The sequence below is a fragment of the Miniopterus natalensis genome, chromosome X (assembly GCF_054644295.1).
Source record: "Miniopterus natalensis isolate mMinNat1 chromosome X, mMinNat1.hap1, whole genome shotgun sequence".
Lineage (NCBI taxonomy): Eukaryota > Metazoa > Chordata > Mammalia > Chiroptera > Miniopteridae > Miniopterus > Miniopterus natalensis.
In genome coordinates this window covers 36,024,968-36,047,046 of record NC_142103.1, presented here as the reverse complement: position 1 = coordinate 36,047,046, position 22,079 = coordinate 36,024,968, and the positions used below count along the sequence as shown (strand labels likewise).

Below are 22,079 nucleotides of genomic sequence, written 5' to 3'. Positions count from 1 at the left end.
TAGAGAGAACAGTGTTAGGACATGGACGTGAACCAGAAAAATCACTTTCCATTCTAAATGCTTATTAAAATTTTGGTGTAATTTGGTATAATTCTTTGGTATAATGAGATTCTGTGGTTCTCAAGAAAAAATTCAAGTATGGACTTGTCCAAAATCCCCAAACCAGTACTGTTTATCAATCATATGTGGATAAAAATTCTATACAGGGGTGGGCAAAAGTAGGTTTACAGTTATGAGTATGTAAAACACAGTTTATTCTTGTGTTATTATTAATTTAACCTGCATGTCTTTTACCATATGAACAACTCTAAATCTACTTTTGTCTACCCCTGTGCGTTAGGAACATAATTTAAAATAAAAAGTAAAAATACAGCTCACAAGTGGGTCTATGAGTGTTTTATATTTTCTGTAGTTTTTCATAATTTGATGTATTTTAAAATTGTATGTAAAATAAAGTTCCTAACTATAACCCTAGATTCCATAAAGCTCCTGCAGCCTAGTACTCATAGGCTAGTCTTAGAGGCAGCCAGGAAAAAAAATGAGTAATTAAATGGTTTGATTTCAGTTACCAGTTATTTTACCACTTGTGTTTCACTCCTGACTAAAAAATTCTAATTAAAAAAAGCATTAATATAGCTGGACCTCCACTAAATTTAATAAAATCTGTAAAAAGATAAATATAATTATCAAGTTGATGTAATTAATACAGATTAAAATGCAAAATTATAAGAATTATAATCCTCATTAAAAATAAAAATAAATTAAAAAATTCTAACAACTTAAGGCTCTTGTTTTAAGGTGTAAGTTACCCAAGCTAAAATGTAAGAGGAATTCAGAGAACTATAAAATACCACTAGTAACACCGTAACAAGGATTATCAGATTAACCCAAAAGTATACTTTGCCAATTTAACAGAAACAGAAATGTAGCTATAGGTTGGTAAATTCTGTAGAAGTGAGGGGTTGTGGAGAGGGGAAGTATGGAAAAGCCAAAACAAGTAAGACACTGCCTAGGCTGCATCTGGTGGAAAGTGATATTTGTTAACTTAAGTTGATTTGCTTTCTATAACACAATCATTAGCAGTGATGTGTGTATTGTAACAATTTCTAACAATGCAGCAAGTTGTAAAAGGGTGAAATCCCCAAGGCCTTATTACCTGCTCCTAATTCTATACCCAAGAGGAACCTGTCATCTTTTATAGTTTAAAGTATGTATTTCAGCTGGTAGGCTTTAAAATTTATCTGAAAACACAGAATTTTGTTATGAAAAGACTCCTGCATTTATACAACTGCCTACATTCTACCTAGAAAAGTAACATTATGCATAATTTTTACCCTTTAATCACATGTAAGAAACCCAAAACCAGGAATGCCAGTAATAAGCTAAAACCTAGTATGCATCATATGCTTTTATATAGGCAGAGTATACAGAGCAACGAGCTACTTCATTGGAGAACTGAATAGTCTTGCTATGACTAAAATGTGTGGGTGCTCAGTTAAACAAGGGTATAAACATGACTTGGTAATTAAACTGCTTGAGAAATAGCCTATGATTAAACATTTGCCTCTGATTTAGTAAAACTACCAGGGCAAGTACTGTACTAAAATAACTAAGAGGATGATTCTCTGGCAATAGCTTTTTAGGGCAGCTGGAAAATATCACATTAAAATGGAGTAAGAGCTCTGTGAGTCAATGGGAAATACAGATATGGAAGATAAAACAATACTTCGTTAGGTACACAAAATTATAATTGAGGCTCCTTGTAGAAACAACTCTCAACGTATGAAGCAATCATATGTATCTAATTGAATTGTGTATTGTATACCTCCTTTAATCTTTATTTGATCATTAACTGATTGCTTGAATTGAAGCACCCAAAGAAACATTGAGTTTTAAATGAAAATACTTCAGAAATTCACACACATTTCTGACAAGCTAAGAGGATATAAAAATAAAATAGCCAGTTTAGAGAAAGTAGAATTATGCTATTATGATTTGTAAGGCACAAAATAATTCCATTAGACTAAACTTCACTGGAATCAATGTGTTTTTTATTCTTGATACCTAATGGACTATGCACATTTTCTTAAACTTATGTTGTAGGAAATATTCAAACACTTACAAAAAGAACATTTGAAAATTTCCAAACAATATACATAAGACAAACTTATTTATAGGCTCAAATATTTATAGTCCCTAAATAACCACACACACAAAAATGTGTGTATATGTGTGAGGGGGAGAGTGCTTGCAGTGTCTCATGTGGCTATTAAATTCCTCTCTCTTGTTTTCCTCAGAGGAACCTAATGTAAAATGGCACACATTTACCATCATCTCAAATGTAATGGCAACTCTTGGTCATGTTTAAATAAAATAATCATCTCTAAACAATTTACAAATTAAAACTTGATACAACTATCCCGTAACTTAAAAATAGATGAAAATCCAATTACCACTAAAATACAACAAATTCCCTCTGTATAAATCTGGAGTCAGGAAATTCACTCAGTGAGTCACAAGTAGTTCAAAATGACATGTTACCTCTGGAAGAAGAAACACCTAGACCAACATGAAGACAAGCAAAAAGAATCCCAAACTTAACACCAAAAAGAGGAGTAACAATTTTTAGTAACACCTGTATTTCTTCCTAAAAACACTGGAGAGGCTGAATTTTATCTCTTTTCATAATAGTACTAGTGGTATGACTATGTGTTCTTTTTTCCCTCCATCAAACAATAATTGAGTTCTGTGGGTGGTCTTGTAAGTCACTAAGACGATATTAACAGGTAAGCTGCAATTTAGCAGTGGCAATATTTACTTCAAATGAAAAAAATAAGAAGAAACATGCTTTTAAAGTAAACTGTGTGCTAGCTATTACAAATATATTGTTTTCAAATGAATTCTAAATAAAGCAATTGGCAAATGAGTTTGCCCTAAAGGAATATAAAATTTCAGCGGTGCCACAAGCTACTTTTCTCTGCTACTGCTTAAACTTATATTCTTTTAATTTAGAAATCCTGAATTTTTCAGTAGTTTTGGTGTTCTGTTTGTTTTTTCTTTTAAAGCAGATTTAGTTCTCTCTTGTTTTTCAGTGATTATTCTAATCAACTTTATGATTGGTGCCTACAAGTACAGTAACTTGTTTCTAGATTTAGCATATCTTCACTGAAATTCAAAGAATTATTATCAACATATATATGGCATATCAGTTTCATTTTTAATTCTCTGTTTTCATTGTTTTGTCCCATTACATACAAATATAGCTTCTAACCCCAAGGATGATAAAGGTAACTACAATACAGAGTACACAGATTTTTAAATACATTTATGAGGTTCTAGTTATTTTATTCTCATTTACTGCTCTGATTTTTTTTTTTCATATTTCTTATTTGGTTCTGTATTAGATTAACTCCACAGGTTGAAATTTCATCATATCAAAGGCTAAGACATGAAATGATATACAGTGGTACCTCAGTTTTTGAAGGTCTCCGTGGACGAGCATTTCAGGTTACAAGTGCCATAAGCCCAGAAATACATGCTTCGGTTTTCGAACACGCCTTGAAGTCGAACATGCCACACGGCTTCCGCTGAGGGCAAGATTCTTGAGGCCTAGCTCTTGGCTGTTGATCCCTCAGTTTTTTAACATTTCAGAACTTCAATGGTCTTCCGGAATGGATTTCATTAGAAAACCAAGGTACCACTGTAATATTTAATGGAAAATGAAAAAATGGACCATTTGTAACTCAAAATCTGAAGTCGAGAAAGATTACTATTTTAGAAAAATATATTATATATATTTTAAAGTTTTATATTATTATTTACTTAATTTTATTGTTAAAAGTATTACAGATGTCCCCCATTTTCCCTTTTGCTTCCTTCCACCCATGCCATGTCCCACCCCAGGCCTTCCCCACACTACTGTCTGTGTCCATATATTCTTTCTAATTGGTGTTTCAGACTTCTTAGGATATATTCCTAGAAGTGAGATCACTGGGTCAAAGGGCAGCTCCATTTTTAATTTTTTGAGGAACCTCCATATTGTTTCCATAGTGGCTGCACCAGTCTGCGTTCCCACCAGCAGTGTACTAGGGTTCCCTTTTCTCCACATCCTGGCCAGCATGTTTGTTTATTCATTGATGGCAGCCATTCTGACAGGTGTGAGGTGATATCTCATTGAGGTTTTGATTTGCATCTGCCTGATGATTAGTGAGCATTTTTACATATGCCTGTTTGCCATCTATATGGCATTATTTCACAGATCTAAGACAAATATTCTAAAAATTTATGTTGAACCAAAAAAGACCCTGAATAGCTATGTCAATCTTGAGAAAGAAGAACAAAGTTGGAGGGATCACAATACCGGATATCAAGTTATACTACACAGCCATTGTAATCAAAGCAGCCTGGTACTGGCACATGAACAGGCATATAGATCAACGGAACAGAACAAAGAGCCAAGAAATCGACCCATGCCAATATGGTAAATTAATATTTGACAAAGTAGGCAAGAGCATACAATGGAGTACAGACAGCCTACTCAATAAATGGTGTTGGAAAAACTGGGCAGGTACATGCAAAAAAATGAAACTAGAGCACCAACTTACACCATATACAAGAATAAACTCAAAATTGGTAAAAGACTTATACCTAAGTTGCCAATTCATAAAAATCCTGGAAGAAAATATAGGCAGTAAAATCTCAGACATCACAAATAATAGTATTTTTACCAATAAATCTCCTAGGGCAAGAGAAACAGGAAAAAATAAACAAATGGGGTGACTTAAAACTAAAAAGTTTCTGCACAGCATAAGAAACCAACAAAATGAAAAGGGAACCTACTGTGTTGGAGAACATATTCACCAATGATACATCTGATAAGGGGTTAATTTCCAAAATATACAAAGAACTCATACACTCAACACCAGGAAGACAGACAATCCACTCAAAAATGGGCATATGACCTGAATAGACACTTCTCCAAAGAGATCATATTATTATATGTTATTGAATCCTTTGCAACAACCAACTTATTGAAAATGAAAATTTCACCCATTGAGCCATACTTTATCTAGGATGTAAAGTGTTGTTTTAAAGAATATACATATATATCACCTAGGGTTTCTAAATGTCTCATATTTGTGTTTCCGAATTAATTATCTTTATGAGTCAGGAAAAATGCCACAATTCAGTGCTCCATTTATTAGTTTAACCCATTATCTGACTTGACCAAATATGTTGCTGTTAAGTAAATAATGTGAGGTATTTTCATGTATAGCTTAATCTTAATTGTCTCCGCTAGACCAAGGGAGGAAGGAGAAAATTAAACATGACCTCAAGCCTCTGGCCAACCCACTGTCACATCTATACAGGTTAATCTATTACTTACATGAGAAAAAGAACATACAAAATTGAAATATATTTTAAAACACTGAATTTTATCTCTTATCTCACAGAAGTTCTAATAAAATAACCAGAATTAAAATTAAAATTAATATAACTAATTATATCAATCTGTAGATTAGATAAATCTTAATTCATGTCATGATTCATTTCACACGTCTTATGCATATTCCCCCATCTTAGCACTTTATGTTCAGTCTTGAGAAAAAGTACGCAGAAGATATACTGCAAGAGGAGAATGAAAATCAAACCTAGAAATACTTAGTGTTTGGGGAAAAAGGACTAACTAAAATTATATTTTGTATAAAACTATTTTGGTTAGGGAGAGTGGGGTGCTGTTAGAAAGTTCTCCAAAGTAATATATGTAAACGTTTTGGAGTAAACATTCTGGCATAGAGACAACCAGTTAAATTCATTCATGTTATATAGAATGGCTTTTAGTGACAGTAGTGAGAAAGTCAGTGTCCTTGTCCACAAGGATAGCACCTTTTTAAAATGTATAGAACGTAACTTCCGTTTGAAAAGTACAATAATTTGCTTTCTGTTCTGAAATGTTTAAAGAAGAGTTAACTAATCAGAAAGAATCTATGCACCCCTATATTCATAGCAGCACAATTTACAATAGCTAAGATCTGGAAACAGCCCAAGTGCCCATCAGGAGATGAGTGGATAAAAAAGCTGTGGGGCATTCACACCATGGAAAACTACACACCTGTAAAGAAGAAGGACCTCATACCCTTTGGGACAGTATGGAAGGACCTGGAGAATATTATGCTAAGCGACATAAGCCAGGCAGCAAAAGACAAACATCACAGGATCTCACTTATATATGGAACCTAAAGAACATAATAAACTGATGAACAAAATAGATTCAATGACAAGGAGGCATGGATCAGACTGACGAATGTCAGAGGGAAGGTAGGGGTGGGTGGGGACAGATTAAGCAAGAAATTTATGCATATGTGCACAACCCAAGGACACAGACAATAGTGTGGTGAAGGCCTTGGTTGTGGGGGGTGCAGGATGGAGGGGGTCAATGGGGAAAAAAGGGGACATCTGTAATATTTTCAACAATAAAGATAAAAAAATAAAAATAAAAAGCAAAAAAATAAATAAATAAAGAAGAGTTAAACTATGTTTAGAGGTAAAGGAAGTTAATTTCCTCCAATAATGTTTCCATGATTGTAAATTTTTATTTTAAAAATTGTAAATATGCCTTGACATAGAAATGAAACAGGTTGCTTCTCTAGTGAAAATAAAAAGACACACACACAGATACACACTGCAAGTTATTTATGAAAATGTTTTAGGAAAAAAAGATGATTTTGTGGGGGGGGTAAAGTTTTTTAAATTTTTTTATTTAAAATATTTCAAATGTCCCTTCATCTCCCCAATGACCCATTCTACCCTGTCCCACCCCCCTCCCCAGTCCCTCTCCACACCATTGTCGGTGTCCTTGGGTTGTGTATATATGCATATAAATTCTTTGGTTACTCTATCCGCTTCTACCCACCTACCCTCCTCCATCCCTCTGACATTCCTCAGTCTGATTTATGCTTCCATGCCATTGAATCTATTCTGTTCGTCAGTTTATTAAGTTCTTTAGATTCCACATATAAGTGAGATCATGTGATGTTTGCCTTTCTCTGCCTGGCTTATTTCACTTAGCATAATTTTCTCCAGGTCCATCCATACTGTCCCAAAGGGTACAAGAACCTTCTTCTTTACAGCTGCGTAGTATTCCATGGTTTAAATGTCCCACAGCTTTTTTACCCACTCATCTGCTAATGGGCACTTAGGCTGTTTCCAGATGTTAGCTATTGTAAACTGTGCTGCTATGAACATAAGGGTGCATACATTCTTTCTGATTAGTGTTTCAGGATTCTTAGGATATATTCCTAGAACTGGGATCAATGGGTCAAAAGGCAGCTCCATTTTTCATTTTTTGAGGAACCTCCATACTGCTTTCCATAGTGGCTGCACCAGTCTGCATTCCCACCAGCAGGGTGATAGGGTTCCCCCTTCTCCACATACTCGCCTGCACAAGTCGTTTGTTGATTTGTTGATTGCAGCCATTCTGACAGGTGTGAAGTGATACCTCATTGTGGTTTTAATTTGTGATTTTGTTTGCAATTTGACTTAAGAAATAAGGATCCTTTCTCTTAGTACATTGGGATCTTGTTGGCCAAATGGATCATTTCTACCCTTTACATAAAGAGTTTTTTTAATGGTAAAATTCCAACACAAAAAATTTTAGTTATCTATTTTGAAGGGGCTCTTGGCTTTTCTAATTACATAAATATATTTAGAATTGTACTTCTCACAATTTTCTTTTAGCTAGTTAAATTCTGTGCTATTTTTATTTTATTTTAATCTTATTTTAAATGTTTTTATTGAGTTTAGAGAGAGAGGAAGGGAGAGGGAGAGATAGAAACATTGGTGGGAGAGACTCAACATCAATTGGCTGCGTTCTACTGGGGATCTAGGCCTGCAACCAGGGCATGTGCCCTGACCAGGAATCATATTGGTGACCTCTTGGTGCCTGGGCTGATGATCATCTACTGAGCAACACTGGCTGGGCCTGTGCTATATTTTAAACCTGTCTTTTTTCAAAAACACCTTGTTTTTTATGCATTTCCTGACAAGAGCTGAATTAACATAGGTCACTGGACTTCAACTCTGGTCTACTTAAAAACTTTCATTTTTTAAAATTGTAGCTTAAATGAAGAAACTTTTCATATACAGCATTACAGTGTATGTAATAACCAGAAATGCAAAGGATTGGAGGAACAATGTCAGTGTCCCAAATAAAAAATTACTGTTTGTAAAAAAAGTGCATTAACGCTTACTTGGGTGGGGGTTACTTAATTGACTGAAAATAGTCTGAATAACCATAACCCAATGAGAAGTGTGTTCCTCAAGTTGCAAAATGATATAATATCATTACATTTTTAAAATAATTTCAAAGTATATTAAACATCAGAGGAAACATGTGGCTTAAATTCATGCCTGCTCTGGTAGACATTTTTTACCATTGTAGATATATAGACTTTATTATATTTTCTCAAATTTCTTTGCCTTATCTTAGAAATGCAATCTTGTCAATATACAAAAATAAGTTCCTTGATTTGGTGGCAAAAGTGAAAAATATCATATTCCTTCCTAAAGCAGGTTGCAAACTTTCGATTTTTAATTATTATATCATCATAGTTCAGTCATAACTCTAAGGACCAGTTTGATGGCTACTCAGCAGTGACAGAATTTCTATCCTATTCCTTAAAAACAAATAAGAACAAAATCAGCAGATTTTTTCTGGAACTTCAAAATTTATAAGAAAAAAACAGAATTTTGCAATTAAATTCAAATCTCAAATATTGCCAACTACAGGGTAATTTAAAGGAAAGCAAACTCAGTATCCCACAGAATTCATATTAATAATAGGTTTGTCTTGAGGTTCCCATATCAGTCTTTGAAATACAAAGCTAAATAGTTACAACTAATTTGTTTTAAAAGAAGTTTCCACTGGGGGGGTGAGCAGGAGCAGGGTGGAGGGGGTCAATATGGCAAAACGGGGGGACATCTGTAATACTTCTGACAAGAAAGATAATTTTTTTAAAAAGTATATCCAAAAATATCTTAATTATGAACAGATTTTTGGTTATTGGGTTTTGAAGGCTCTATCTTCAAAATCATTTTCTATTAATTAGAGAAATTGGGTAGAATTATTAAAATAGCACAGTTTTACTTAATAGTAAAGTGCAAATGTTAATTTCTTAGTTTTGACAAATGTATCAAGGTGTTGTCAGATGTTAACAATAGGGAAACTGGTTGAGGGAGGTACAGGAACTATAATATTTCATAATTTTTCTATGATTTTAAAATTATTTCAAAAATTTAAAAATATTCTAAAATTATTCTATGAATCTAAATTATTTAAAATGTACTGTTAGAGATTTAAATGTAAAATGCAAAGCTCTAAAGTTCCTAAGAGACAACACAGGAGAAAATTTGAATGGCCTTGGGTTGGGTGATGACTTTTTAAGTTTAATTTTTTTTTAATCTACTTATTTTTAACCTTCATGTGAAGATATGCTTGTTGATTTCAGAGAGAATGGGGGGATAGGGGAAGAGAGAGAGGGAGGGAGAGGAAGAAACAGAAGGAGAGAGAGAGAGAGACATCAATTGGTTGAGTGCACTGACCGGGGATTGAACCTGCAAACTTTTGGTATACAGGATGATGTTCCAACCAACTGAGGTACAGGGGCAATGAGTTTTTAGATAAAACACCAAAGGCACAATTCACAAAAGAAATTGCTGGTAAGCTGAACTTTATGAAAATTAAAAACTACTGCTCTGCAGAAGACAGTGTCAAAAGAATAAGACAAGTCACAGGCTGAGATAAAATAAATGCAAAAGACACATCTGATGAAGGAGTATTATCCAAAATATACAAAGAACTCAAAACAGATCCAGGACAGTCTCTGTCAAGAACTGTCCATTTGTCACCCCTGGAGGCAGAGCCCTAAGCTCTGAGGAGAAAGAGATCCATGGGGAGGGAAGTGGCCTCACAGTCCTGAGGCTGGGCAGGGTCTTTAGGAAATCTGGTGTGAGGGCCTCAAGAGGTCTTAGCTTAGTGGGGAGACTCACTCTCTGGTTTCAGGAAGTCTCAAACCTTGCCCTCAGGTAGCCAAAGTCTGGGTGAGGGGCTCCAGTGGAGAGGTAGACCCAGGTCCCTCACTTGGGCATTTTCCAACTTCAAAGACCAAATGCACCCAATGCACACTCACTGGTACCCTGTGCATTGCCAAGATTTCACACATTTGACCAGCACTTTAGCCCCCAAAGTCACTGTGACTTTTGTAACTAAAATCCTAATTTCACCATTTCCTCCCAGGTGCTTGAATCTGTGTCACCTGGGGCTATGTATGTGGATAATGTCTGGTTCTGTGGCACATAAGCTTTTGGGGTAACGCCTGGTTTTCTGTGATGCCTGGGTTGGTATAACAACCTACTCCTTGTACTGTTCAGCCCTGTAATGCTGGGAGCAGCGATGCCCGGCTCTGTGCAATGAGCCAGAATGTGGAATGTTTGGGTCTAAACAAACTGGGCCTGTGCATATCAGGTCTTCTCTGATTTTATGCCCAGGCTTGGTTATCTCTCTGGGATGGGAGGGAGTTTCCAGATCTCCTCCCAGCCCATTCTGTTGCTTTCATCTATCTTACCTGGCTGGGACATGCTGCTCCAGAGGCAAGAAACAGGGAGCCATCAGCAGTAGCTGTGTCCAGGGATGTGCTGGGGGCCTGTGAGAACCTGATGGGACAGGGAACACAACTAAATGAGGTCCCTGAGCAGCTTCCAGCAGCAGGCTTTGAGGCTATCTTATGTGAAAGAAGAGGGAAGTTCAGAAGTTCTAATTCCCATTTTATTCTACTATTTGTTGATACTTTTAAATGTTTAACAAATATCTGAGCCTGTATTTATGAATGCCAAGAATTTCAAAGTCTCCAACAAGATGAGGCTGTCTGTATGTTTATATTCTTTCTCCTTCCTTCCCATTTCTCAGGTATGGAAAAATAATCTGGAATTATAGATACAGCTTGTTAATAAATTTGTTCCTGCACACAAAAAGTAAAAAAAAACAAACAACTTGATTAAAAGATGAGCCAAAGACCTTAACTGACACCTGCTGAAAGAAGATATACAGTTGGAAAATAACCATATGAAAAGACACTTCATATCATATGTCATCAAGTAAGTGAAAATTAAAACAGCCCAGCTGGGCATGGCTCAGTGGTTGAGAATCGACCTAGGATCCAGGCGATCAGGGTTTGACTCCCGGTCAGGGCACGTGCCCGGGTTGTGGGCTCGTTCCCCTGTTGGGGGCATGCAGGAGGCAGCCGATCAATGACCCTCTCATCATTGATGTTTCTATCTCTCTCTCTCCCTCTCCTTTCCTCTCTCTGAAGTCAATAAAGATATATTTTTTAAAAAAATTTAAAACACGGAGATAGAACTACACCCCTGCTGGAATGGTTAAAAACTGGAGCACAGACAACACCAAATGCTGATGAGGATGTAGAGCAATACAAATTCTTATTCATTTCTGGTAGTAATGCCAAATGGTACAGCCACTTTGGAGATGGTTTGGTGGTATTTACAAAACTAAAAATACTCTTGCGATACAGCCCAGCCATCTTTCTCCCTGATATTTACTCAAAAGAGTTAAAAACCTATGTCCACATGAAAACCTGTACATAGGTGTTTATAAAATCTTTACTCATTGTTGCCAAAACTTGGAAAAAACAAGATATCCTGCAGTAGACGAATGGAAAAATAAACCGCGGTACATGCAGACAATGAAATATCCAGCCTTAAAAAGAAATAAGCCATCAAGTCATGAAAAAACATGGAGGGAACTTAAATGTGCATTACTAAATGAAAGAAGCCCATCTAAAAAGGCTACATACAGTATGATTTAAAATATAGCATTCTACCTAGGAATAAACATAACCAAGCATGTAAAAGACCTGTACTCGGAAAAGTATGTGACACTGAAAAAATAAATATAGGAAGATTTAAACAAGTGGAAGAATATACCATGCTTATGGATTGGAAGAATTAATGTCATTAAAATGTCCATACTACCCAAAGCAATTTATAAATTCAATGCAATTCTTATTAAAATACCAATAGCATATTTTACAGACCTAGAAAAACATTTCAAAAATTTATATGAAACCAAAAAAGACCCCAAATAGCTGCAGGGACCTTGAGAAAAAAACAACAACAAAGTGGGAGGGATCACATTAACAGACTTCAAACTGTATTACAAAGCCACTGTGATCAAAATGGCCTGGAATTGGTACAACAGGCATATAGATCAATGGCACAGAACAGAGACCCCAGAAATAGACCCACGCCATTATGGTCAGTTAATATTTGACAAAGGAGGCAAGAGTATCCAATGGAGTAAAGACAGTCTCTTTAATAAGTGGTGCTGGGAAAATTGGACAGATACATGCAAAAGAATGAAACTAGACCACCAACTTTCACCATACATAAAAATAAACTCAAAATGTATAAAAGACTTAAATGTAAGTCATGAAACCATAAAAATCTTGGAAGAAAACATAGGCAGTAAAGTCACAGACATCCCACGTAGTGGAATTTTCACTGATACATCTCCTAGGGCAAGAGAAACAAAAGAAAAAATAAACATATGGGACTACATCAAACTAAAAAGCTTCTTCACAGCAAAAGAAAACAGCCTCAAAATACAAAGGAACCCCACAGTCTGGGAAAACATATTTGCCAAGGATGTATTTGATAAGGGGCTAATTTCCAAAGTGTACAAAGAACTCATAGTACTCAGCAAGAGGAAGACAACCCAGTTAAGAAATGGGCAAAGGACTTGAATAGACACTTCTCCAAAGAGGACATATGGATGGCGAAGAGACACATGAGAAAATGCTCAACGTAGCTAATCATCAGAGAGATGCAAATTAAAACCACAATGAGGTATCACTTCACACCTGTCAGAATGGCTACCATCAACAAATCAACTAAGGACATGTGCTGGCGAGGGTGTGGAGAAAGGGGGACCTTAGTACCCTGCTGGTGGGAATGCAGGCTGGTGCAGCCACTATGGAAAGCAGTAGGGAGGTTCCTCAAAAAATTAGAAATGGAGCTTCCTTTTGATCCAGTGATTCCACTCCTAGGAATGTATCCTAAGAATCCTGAAACATTCATCAGAAAGAATATATGTACCCCAATGTTTATAGCAGCACAGTTTACAATAGCCAAGATCTGGAAACAGCCCAAGTGCTCATCAGTAGATGAGTGGATAAAAAAGCTGTGGGGCATTTACACCATGGAATACTACACAGCTGTAAAGAAGAAGAATCTCGTACCCTTTGGGACAGTATGGATGGACCTGGAGAAAATTATGCTAAGTGAAATAAGCCAGGCAGTGAAAGACAAATATCACATGATCTCACTTATACATGGAATCTAAAGAACTTAATAAACTGATGAACAGAATAGATTCAATGACATGGAAGCATAGATGAGACTGACAAATGTCAGAGGGAGGGAGGAGGGCAGGTGGGTGGAGGGGGAGAGAGTAACCAAAGAATTTATATGCATATATGCACAACCCAAGGACACGGACATGGTGGGGAGGGGGACTGGGGAGGGGGAAGGGATGGGTTTAACGGGTCATTGGGAAGAAAAAGGGACATCTGTAATATTTTAAACAAAAATAAAATTTAAAAAATAAATAAAATAAATAAATAAAATAAAATATAGCATTCTGAAAAGGGCAAAATTATAGGGAAAGTAAAAATAACAGGTTATGTAGAATTTGGGGTGGGGAGAAGGATGAATAAGCAGATCATAAAGATTTTTAAGGCAGTGAAAATACTCTACATGATATTATAATGATAAATACACATCATTATACATTTGTCTAAACCTATATAACATAAAACACCAAGAGTGAGCCCTAAAGTAAACTGTGGACTTTTGGTGATTATATTGCATTGATGTAGTTTCATCAATTGTAACAAATATACCACACTGGTAAGGATGTTAATAATGGCGGAGGGTATGCAAGCATGGGTGCAGGAATATATGGGAAATCTCTGTACCTTCCTGTAAATTTTGCTATGAACCTAAAGCTGCTCCACAATAACAAAGTCGGTTATGGACTAAATGTTTGTGTTCTTCCTAAATCTGTATGTGGAAATCCTAACTCCCAAAGGTGATGGTATTAGTAGGTGAGGCCTTTGGGGATGATTAGGTCATTCGATCTTCAGAGCTCCCTAGCCCTTTCCATCATGCGAGCACAGAGTCAGAAAGCCCTAGCTTTGAACCACAAAGAGGACTTTCACCAGAGAACTCGACTATGTTGGTGTCTTGATCTTGAAATTCTCAGTTTTCAGAAAAGTAAGAATTAAATTTCTGTTTTCTATAAACTACCCAGTCTGTGGTATGCTTTTATAGCAGCTCAAATGGATTAAGACAGTCATATTTTAAAAAGAACTCTTACACACGAAAAACTGCATTTTCCTAAACAATGGAAACGCTCTGTGAAAAGAAAATTATTAATAATGTATTAATTTGACATTCTATGGAAAATCAACATTACTTGAAAAGATCATCTAAGCTCTTTCTCTTGGAAAAAGAAGAGGGAAAATAAGGAGAAATAGCCAAATCTACAAAGGAAAGCTGAAATATAACAAGTCCAAAGAGATCACAGACATTTGGTCTCAGTCCAAAATCAAGTAAACAAACTAAAGAATATTAAGTATGAATGCAAATGATAAAGTCCTGAAACAGTATTGGCCTTGATAAAAGCAGTGCTTCTTACTCTCACTAATCCATTATGGAATCTTAACTGTCAGATCTTCACACCCTACAGTAGTAATGTATTTAGATGCTGTCTTAATCATTGCCTAATTTATTTACAAAAGTAAATATCCTTGGTATAATTCTAGCTAATTTTACTTTAATTCATATTTTATAAAAATGTATACCACAGGAATCTCAATTTTCAATTACTGATTCTATAAATATTTCAGAAATTATTTTTGTATCATATATATCATATCAAAATATATCATTCTTACTAATTTTTTTTTACCAATTAGTCATTACATTATTTATTCAAAATATTTATTTAGCATCTAACATATGTCAGGCACTGTTTATAGGTGCTGGGTAAATAGCACTGAATAAAAGATAAAACAAACAAACAAAAATTTGCCCTAAATGTAGCTTACATTCTATGCGTATTGTTCCTAAAAAGTAAAGAGAATGTATACCAAGGAAATATTTTTGCTAATGAACTAAACGAACTAATGAACAAAATAGAAACATAGGCATGGATACGTAGAACAAACTATCAGCTGCCAGATGATAAGGGTGTTTGGAAAAGAAGGTGAAGGGATTAAGGAAATATATGTATAAAACACATAGAAACAGAAAACAGTGTGGTGATAGCCAGGAGGACAGGGAGGTGCAGGGTAGGTGGAGGTGGGCAAAGGGGAAAAATGGGGTGGGAAGAGATTTTTCTTGAGGCCATGGGCGCATGATGCAGTGGGTAGATGATATTTTATTGAGTTGTACACTTGAAACCTGTATGGTTTTATGAAGCAATTGTCACCCCAATTTTTTCAAAAAAAGGTTAAAAAATGAATAATTTATACCTTCATTCTTTTTTATAGGCAAGAATAAATAGTCTGGTATTTCCACAATATTAAGGAACACCTTTTTGTAGTATTGCAGTAAAAGACAGGAGTAGTTTGCCAATGCCATGAAATGATAGTATCTGACAAGATAGCATCACTGTAAAAATCCCCTTTTCATCTACTGAGTTCTGATGAATAACTCTAAAAAGGTCAGCCTTTGAGATCACCCTATGTACCTATCAATAATTCTTGGAGTCCTATTTGTTATTCATGCTTAACCTGAAATTTTTCTCATTAACCCATGAAGGTAGACTATCAAAGTAAGGATTGTTTTGAACATTGAGACAAATTAGTTTCCATATCTCATCCAGTTGTGTAGTTTGACATCCTCCTCTCTTACATTACCTTGATTATTAATTCATCCACTTCCTTTTTCTTGCACATACATTTTTCAGTTCAACTGTACATAAGTATATATAGCAAACCATACTGATCACAGTGCATAGAAGGTTAATACTTTCAATTAGGTTTAAAACAATTAGAAATAAAAGAGAATAAAATCCCTTAGTCTATTCAAAGCTCACATTTTCTACAGCCTCTAACTCTAGAGACTTCAGCTCCAAGCTTACTTTAATTTCTCAGGGAGTCATTTCTGGTATCATCAGACCTATTCTTATCTTTAACCTTCCAGTACTGGGAGCATGGAAGACTTTGTTTTACTTCTGGTCATTGTTCCTAACCACCACTTCAAACCACCCTCTCAAAAATATTAAAAAGTGGGAAAGAAGATGGCCGCACTGTGAAAAGCAGAGCACCCTTGCTCCCAGCCACAGACTCAAATACTGCTAAAATACTGTGTAACCAGATTGGAAAAAAAACAGAGAAATATATCTGAGTGGACATATTTCAAGTAGGGAGCACTGAAGAAACATCATAGAGTCTGGTAAGAGTGGGGGGGTATAGAAAGGGGGTGCCCTGCCTGAAGCCTGTGCTGAACTCTGAGACCCAAGGGTTAGGGGCTACAAAGCTCCCTCCCTTTGGGAGTGTGGACTGGCATCCAAAAGCGGGGGTCCCAAACCTGGAATGGAGGAGAAGGGAAGGAAAGCCCCACATGGAAGGCAGAGGGCCCCAGGGCAACAGTGTGCCTGCGAAGAGGGAACCACACCTTCCTAGTGAAACAGAGCTTCTAATGGCAGCCCTGACAGGCCTCTTTCACACCAGTTGCTGACCATAGGAAAGGCTGTCCCAGTGTGTGGCTCCTGAATAGAAAGGGGCCAAAGGGCTGCACTGAGCAGCCGCACACAGGGACCTTCTGCCTTCCTATAGGCACTGTGTAGAACCCCAGAAAGCATTTAATCTGTGTGGTGCAGGGAAGGGGAAGAGAGCGCTCCCATGAACTAGAGAGAGACTGGAGCTGCCTGTGGTATGAATAGGTTCTCCAGCCACTTGAGCTCCTGGAGGGGTGAATCTGGGAATTTTGACTCACCCTGAGGGGTGCTGGGATAGCAGATAAGGAGCCGCCCCAGCTTTACTGAGATCAACTGTGCAGGGGAGTCATGTGGGACTTACTTTGTGACCTCTCCTGCTTGGTGCCTAGATGCAGGGGCAGCGGGACCTTGAAGGGCAGATTCTCTGCTTCTATGTTGTTTTGTGCGTTTTTGAGATTTTGATCCATATATGGGTGTCCACCTTCCTGGCTTTCACTGGGGAGACAGACCACCAAAAGCTGGGATTTATGGCTGCATTGTGGAGAGTTTGAAATTAGTGTGCCCCATGCAATTAGCCAACCAGTTGGGAAATGAGGGGTGGAGCACACCTACCTCTCCTGCATGCTAGGAGCACCACTCCCAATAGGAAAGGGGCTGGTTCAGCTCACTGAAGCTCCAGATATGCCCGAAAGGGCACAGTCCTGAGGGGGAAGGGATAATAGCTCACAGGAGGACATTACAAGAATAAGACTCTCAGGGACTATTGTTTGGGAACTGGAGGAAAAGCTGAAACTCCTGCTGGGGGCCGGGCAGGCAAAGTGCTCAAAAGAATGTTTTTTTAACCAAAACCACTAAGCCCAGGCTGCTGAAACTGCAACAGATTGGCAACAGATTGAAGTAAATCTGAAAGGGCAGCAGGCCATTGTATGGGGAACTAGAATTGAGGGATAGGGTAGAGAATGAGTAGCTGGCTTTGAAGCAAAGACTAACTTCCCTACAGTGAATGTCTGGCAAAAAACCTCAAAGTAACGGGAGCAATAACCCAAGGTAGATTAGCCATCCTGCACCCTAAAGACTCTTCAGAAGGCTATGGAGTAAGACCAGGCAATCACAATGGGGAGGAAAAATAGCTGACAAGTGGAGGTGGTTCACAGAGAGCCTCAGATCAGTCAACTACCTAAGGACACCAGAGCCAAATCTATACAGCTCCTGACACTGGCTGATGAACAATTACCTCCCAGGAGTACTGAAATCAACATACAAAACAGTGAGCCACAGACACCATAAGCTGACCAGATGAAATTCACTTGATTGACTTTATTTTCCTTAGGAAAAAGAGAGAAGAGAGAAATTTTTTTTTTTAAATTGTTTAATTAATGTGGGTGTGTGTTTTTTTGCTTTGTTTTGTTTTTTTGTTCTATTATCAAGATTTTCTTGATATTCTCTGCTTAATTGCTGGGACATTATTATCATAACCAATAAGTTTATTGCTTTTCTCTATTGTTTCCCCCATATGTCTTACAGGACTCCCTTCCTGCCTCAGCTTTAGCTCTATCTTCTTGTTCCATTGGCATAACTTTTTTCTTTCATTCTTTTCTTTTTCTTCCTTCTGTCTTGTATTTTTGTTTTATTGTTTGTTTCTGTTTGTCTCTTTATTGTATTTTCATTTTTTCATTTTCAACTATTTTCCTATTCCTATGCTCTACCCTTAATTTTTTGCTCGCCCTTCTTCCACAATCTTTTCTCTGCCCCTTTTACCTCTGAGTAGCTTCTCTATTTTATACTTTTTATTTTACTTTATTATTTTTAATTTTTTTTTGTTACTATTAACAATAATATCCTTCTCCCTCTTTATTTTTTATTTTCTCTTTCTTTCTTTTTTCTTTTTTTTTTTTTTTTTTTTGCTTTAGAAATTGTGTTCTCACTTCACTCTCCCAATTGTACTTTCACTGGGATGTTTTCATTGTGATTGTCAAGATACTTTGCAAGATACTGCTTGTCTCCTGTCTGTTTGTATATTGTCTTGCCTTTCCAGCACCTGTACAACAGCTCACACAATGTGGTTTGGGCAGAGATACACAGTCAGCCAACTTGAGAGGAGAGTCTTCCCAAGAACGGGTCAACAACAATCTAGACCTAATCACAATAGGAGAGTCCAAAGAAACGACAAAAGGGACACCAACAAAAGGGACACACCAAGAGCAAATAGCTCAGAAGTATAAGGAAAACACACCTCTGGGCTCCACTGGACATATACTACAAAATCCCACCCGACAAGACTGGGAGTCAGCAAACATATCTAATATAGAGATACAAACACAGACACCAAAAAGAGGACACAAAGAAACAACCCCCACACTAAAGAAAAGGAAAAATCCCCAGAAAAAGATCTTGATGAGAAGGAGTTAAACAAGTTATCAGAAATAGAGTTCAGAGTAACGATTATAAAGATGCTCAAGGAAAATAAGAGAACAACAAGACACTTAATTGAAAGGTGGTGGAACTAAGTGAAACCATGACAAAAGAGGTAGATATCATAAATATAACAGGGAAGAAATGAAGAATACTAATTCTGACATCAAGAAAATGTTGGAAGGAATTAAAAGCAGGCTCAATGAAGCAGAGTGTAGAATAAGTGATTTAAAAGATAAGGTAGAAAAAAAACCCACTCAATCTGAGGAGCAAAAAGAAAAAAACACTTAAAAAGCATGAGAACAGTCTAAGGGAGCTTTGGGACAACATAAATAGAAACAGCATTTGCATCATTGGGGTGCCAGAACAGGAGGAAAGAGAGCAAGGGATAGAGAACTTGGTGGAGGAAATAATGACAAAAAACTTCCCTACAATGGTGAGGGGAAAAGCCACAAAAGTTCAGGAAGCACAGAGGGTTCCAAAGAAGAGGGACCCAGAGACCCACTCCAAATCACATCATATTTAAAATGGCAAATGTCAAGGACAAAGAAAGAATATTAAGGGTTACAAGAGAGAGACAAGCAGTGACTTACAAGGGAACCCCCTTAAGGCTGACAGCAGATTTCTCAACAGAAACACTTCAGGTCAGAAGGGAGTCGCATGAAGTTCTCAAAGTAATGAAAAGCAAGAACATGCAACCAAGAGTGTTTTATCCATCAAGGCTATCATTTAAAATTGAAGGAGAAAGAAAGAGCTTCCTAAATAAAAGGCTACAGGAGTTCAGTACCACAAAATCAGCATTGCAAGAAATACTAAAAGGACTGCTCTAATAAGAGAAATGTTGAGAGAAAGGTACATGAGCAAAAAGGGGGGAAATGGCATTAAATAAGCATATAGTAACCTTAAATGTAAACAGAATAAATGTTCCAATCAAAAGACATAGGGTAGGTGAATGGATAAGAAAACAGGACACAAATATATGCTGTCTACAAGAGACACACCTGAGAGCAAAAGATTCACACAGGCTGAAAGTGAAGGGATAGAAAAAAATATTCCATTCAAATGGAAAAGGGAAATAAATCTGGAGTAGCAATACTTATTTCTGACAAAGGAGACTTCAAAATAAAAAGACAGAGATGGTCACTAGATAATACTAAAGGGATCAACCCAAAAGGAGGAAATAACCCTTACAAATACATACGCATACAATAAAGGAGCACCGAAATATATATTAAAAAAAATTGGTGGACTTTTAAGGGGGAGATCGACAGCAGCACAATCATAATGGGGGAATTTAACACCCCACTGTCAGCATTAGACAGATCATCAAGACAAAAAATCAACAGGGAAACACAGACCTTAAATGACACACTAGATCTAATGGATTTAATTAACATTTACAGACCATTTCATCCCAAAGAAGCAGAATACACATTCTTTTCTGCATGTGTAACATTCTAAAAAACTTACCACATGTTAGGGCACAAGGCAAGTCTCTACAAATTCAAGAGGACTGAAATTGTATCAAGCGTCTTCTCGGATCACAATGCCATGAAACTAGAAATCAACTAAACCACTATAAAAAAAGAATTCAAAAATATTCATATATATGGAGGCTAAATAGCATGTTATTAAACAATGAGTGGGTTACCAATGAGATCAAGGAAGAAATCAAACACTTCCTGGAAAAAAAACAAAAATGAACAGACAACAATCCCAAATCTCTGAGACAGAGCAAAAGCAGTCCTGAGAGGAAAGTTCATAGCAGTACAGGCCTACCTCAAGAAACAAGAAAAAGCTCTACTAAGCCATCTAACACAACAATTAAAAGAACTAGAATGAGGGCAGCAAGAAAAGCCTGGAGGAAGTAGAAGAAAAGAAATAATAAAGATCAGAGCAGAAATTGATGACATGGAGACTAAAAAGACAATACAAAAAATCAATGAAACCAAGAGCTGGTTCTTTGAAAAGATAAATAAGATTGATGAACCTTCAGCAGCCAAACTCACCAAGAAACAAAGAGAGAAGACTAAAGTAAATAAAATGGGAAATGAAAGAGGTAATATGACAACTGACCCAACTGAAATACAAAGTATTGTAAGAAAATACTATAAGCAACTATATGCCAAGAAACTGGACAACATGGGGGAAATGGACAAATTCCCAGAAGCATACAATCTTACAAAGTTGAAGGTTGGAGGCAGGAATAGGCAGAAAACCAGAATAGGCTGATAACAACTAATGAAATTGAAGCAGTAATCAAAAAACTCCCAGCAAATAAAAGTCCTGGACCAGATGGATTCACAGGTGAGTTTTACCAAACAGTCAAAGAAGAATTAACACCTATCCTCCTCAAAATATTCCAGAAAATTCAAGAGGATGAAAAACTCCCAAACTCTTTTTATGAGGCCGGCATCATCCTAATCTGAAAACCAGATAGACACTGCAAGAAAGAAAATTACAGGCCAATATCCCTGATGAACATAGATGCTAAAATCCTCAACAAAATACTAGCAAACCGGATCCAGCAGTACTTCAAAAAATCATACACCGAGATCAAGTGGGATTTACTCTGGGGATGCAAGGCTGGTATAATATCCACAAATCAATAAATATGATACATCACATAAACAAAATGAAAGACAAAAACCATATGATCATATCAATAGATGCAGAAAGGCATTCGACAAAGTCCAGCACGCATTTCTGATAAAAACCCTCAGCAAAGTGAGAATAGAGGGAACGAACCTCAACATAATAAAGGCGATATACAACAAACCTAGAGACAACATCACACTCAATGGTCAAAAACTAAAACCATTTCCCTTAAAAATAGGAACAAGACAGGGATAACTGCTTTCACCATTCA

The 22,079-nt window shown here is 36.7% G+C and overlaps 1 long non-coding RNA gene across 1 annotated transcript in view; it reads right to left on the bottom strand.

Moving 5' to 3' along the window:
- Positions 1–3,478: 3,478 nt before the first annotated feature.
- Positions 3,479–22,079, bottom strand: part of LOC107527566 (uncharacterized) — a 169,340-nt gene continuing 150,739 nt past the window's right edge. The window contains exon 5 of the long non-coding RNA XR_015713702.1: positions 3,479–3,700. This is a non-coding gene — a long non-coding RNA (uncharacterized LOC107527566). The remainder of the gene's footprint in view (positions 3,701–22,079) is intronic.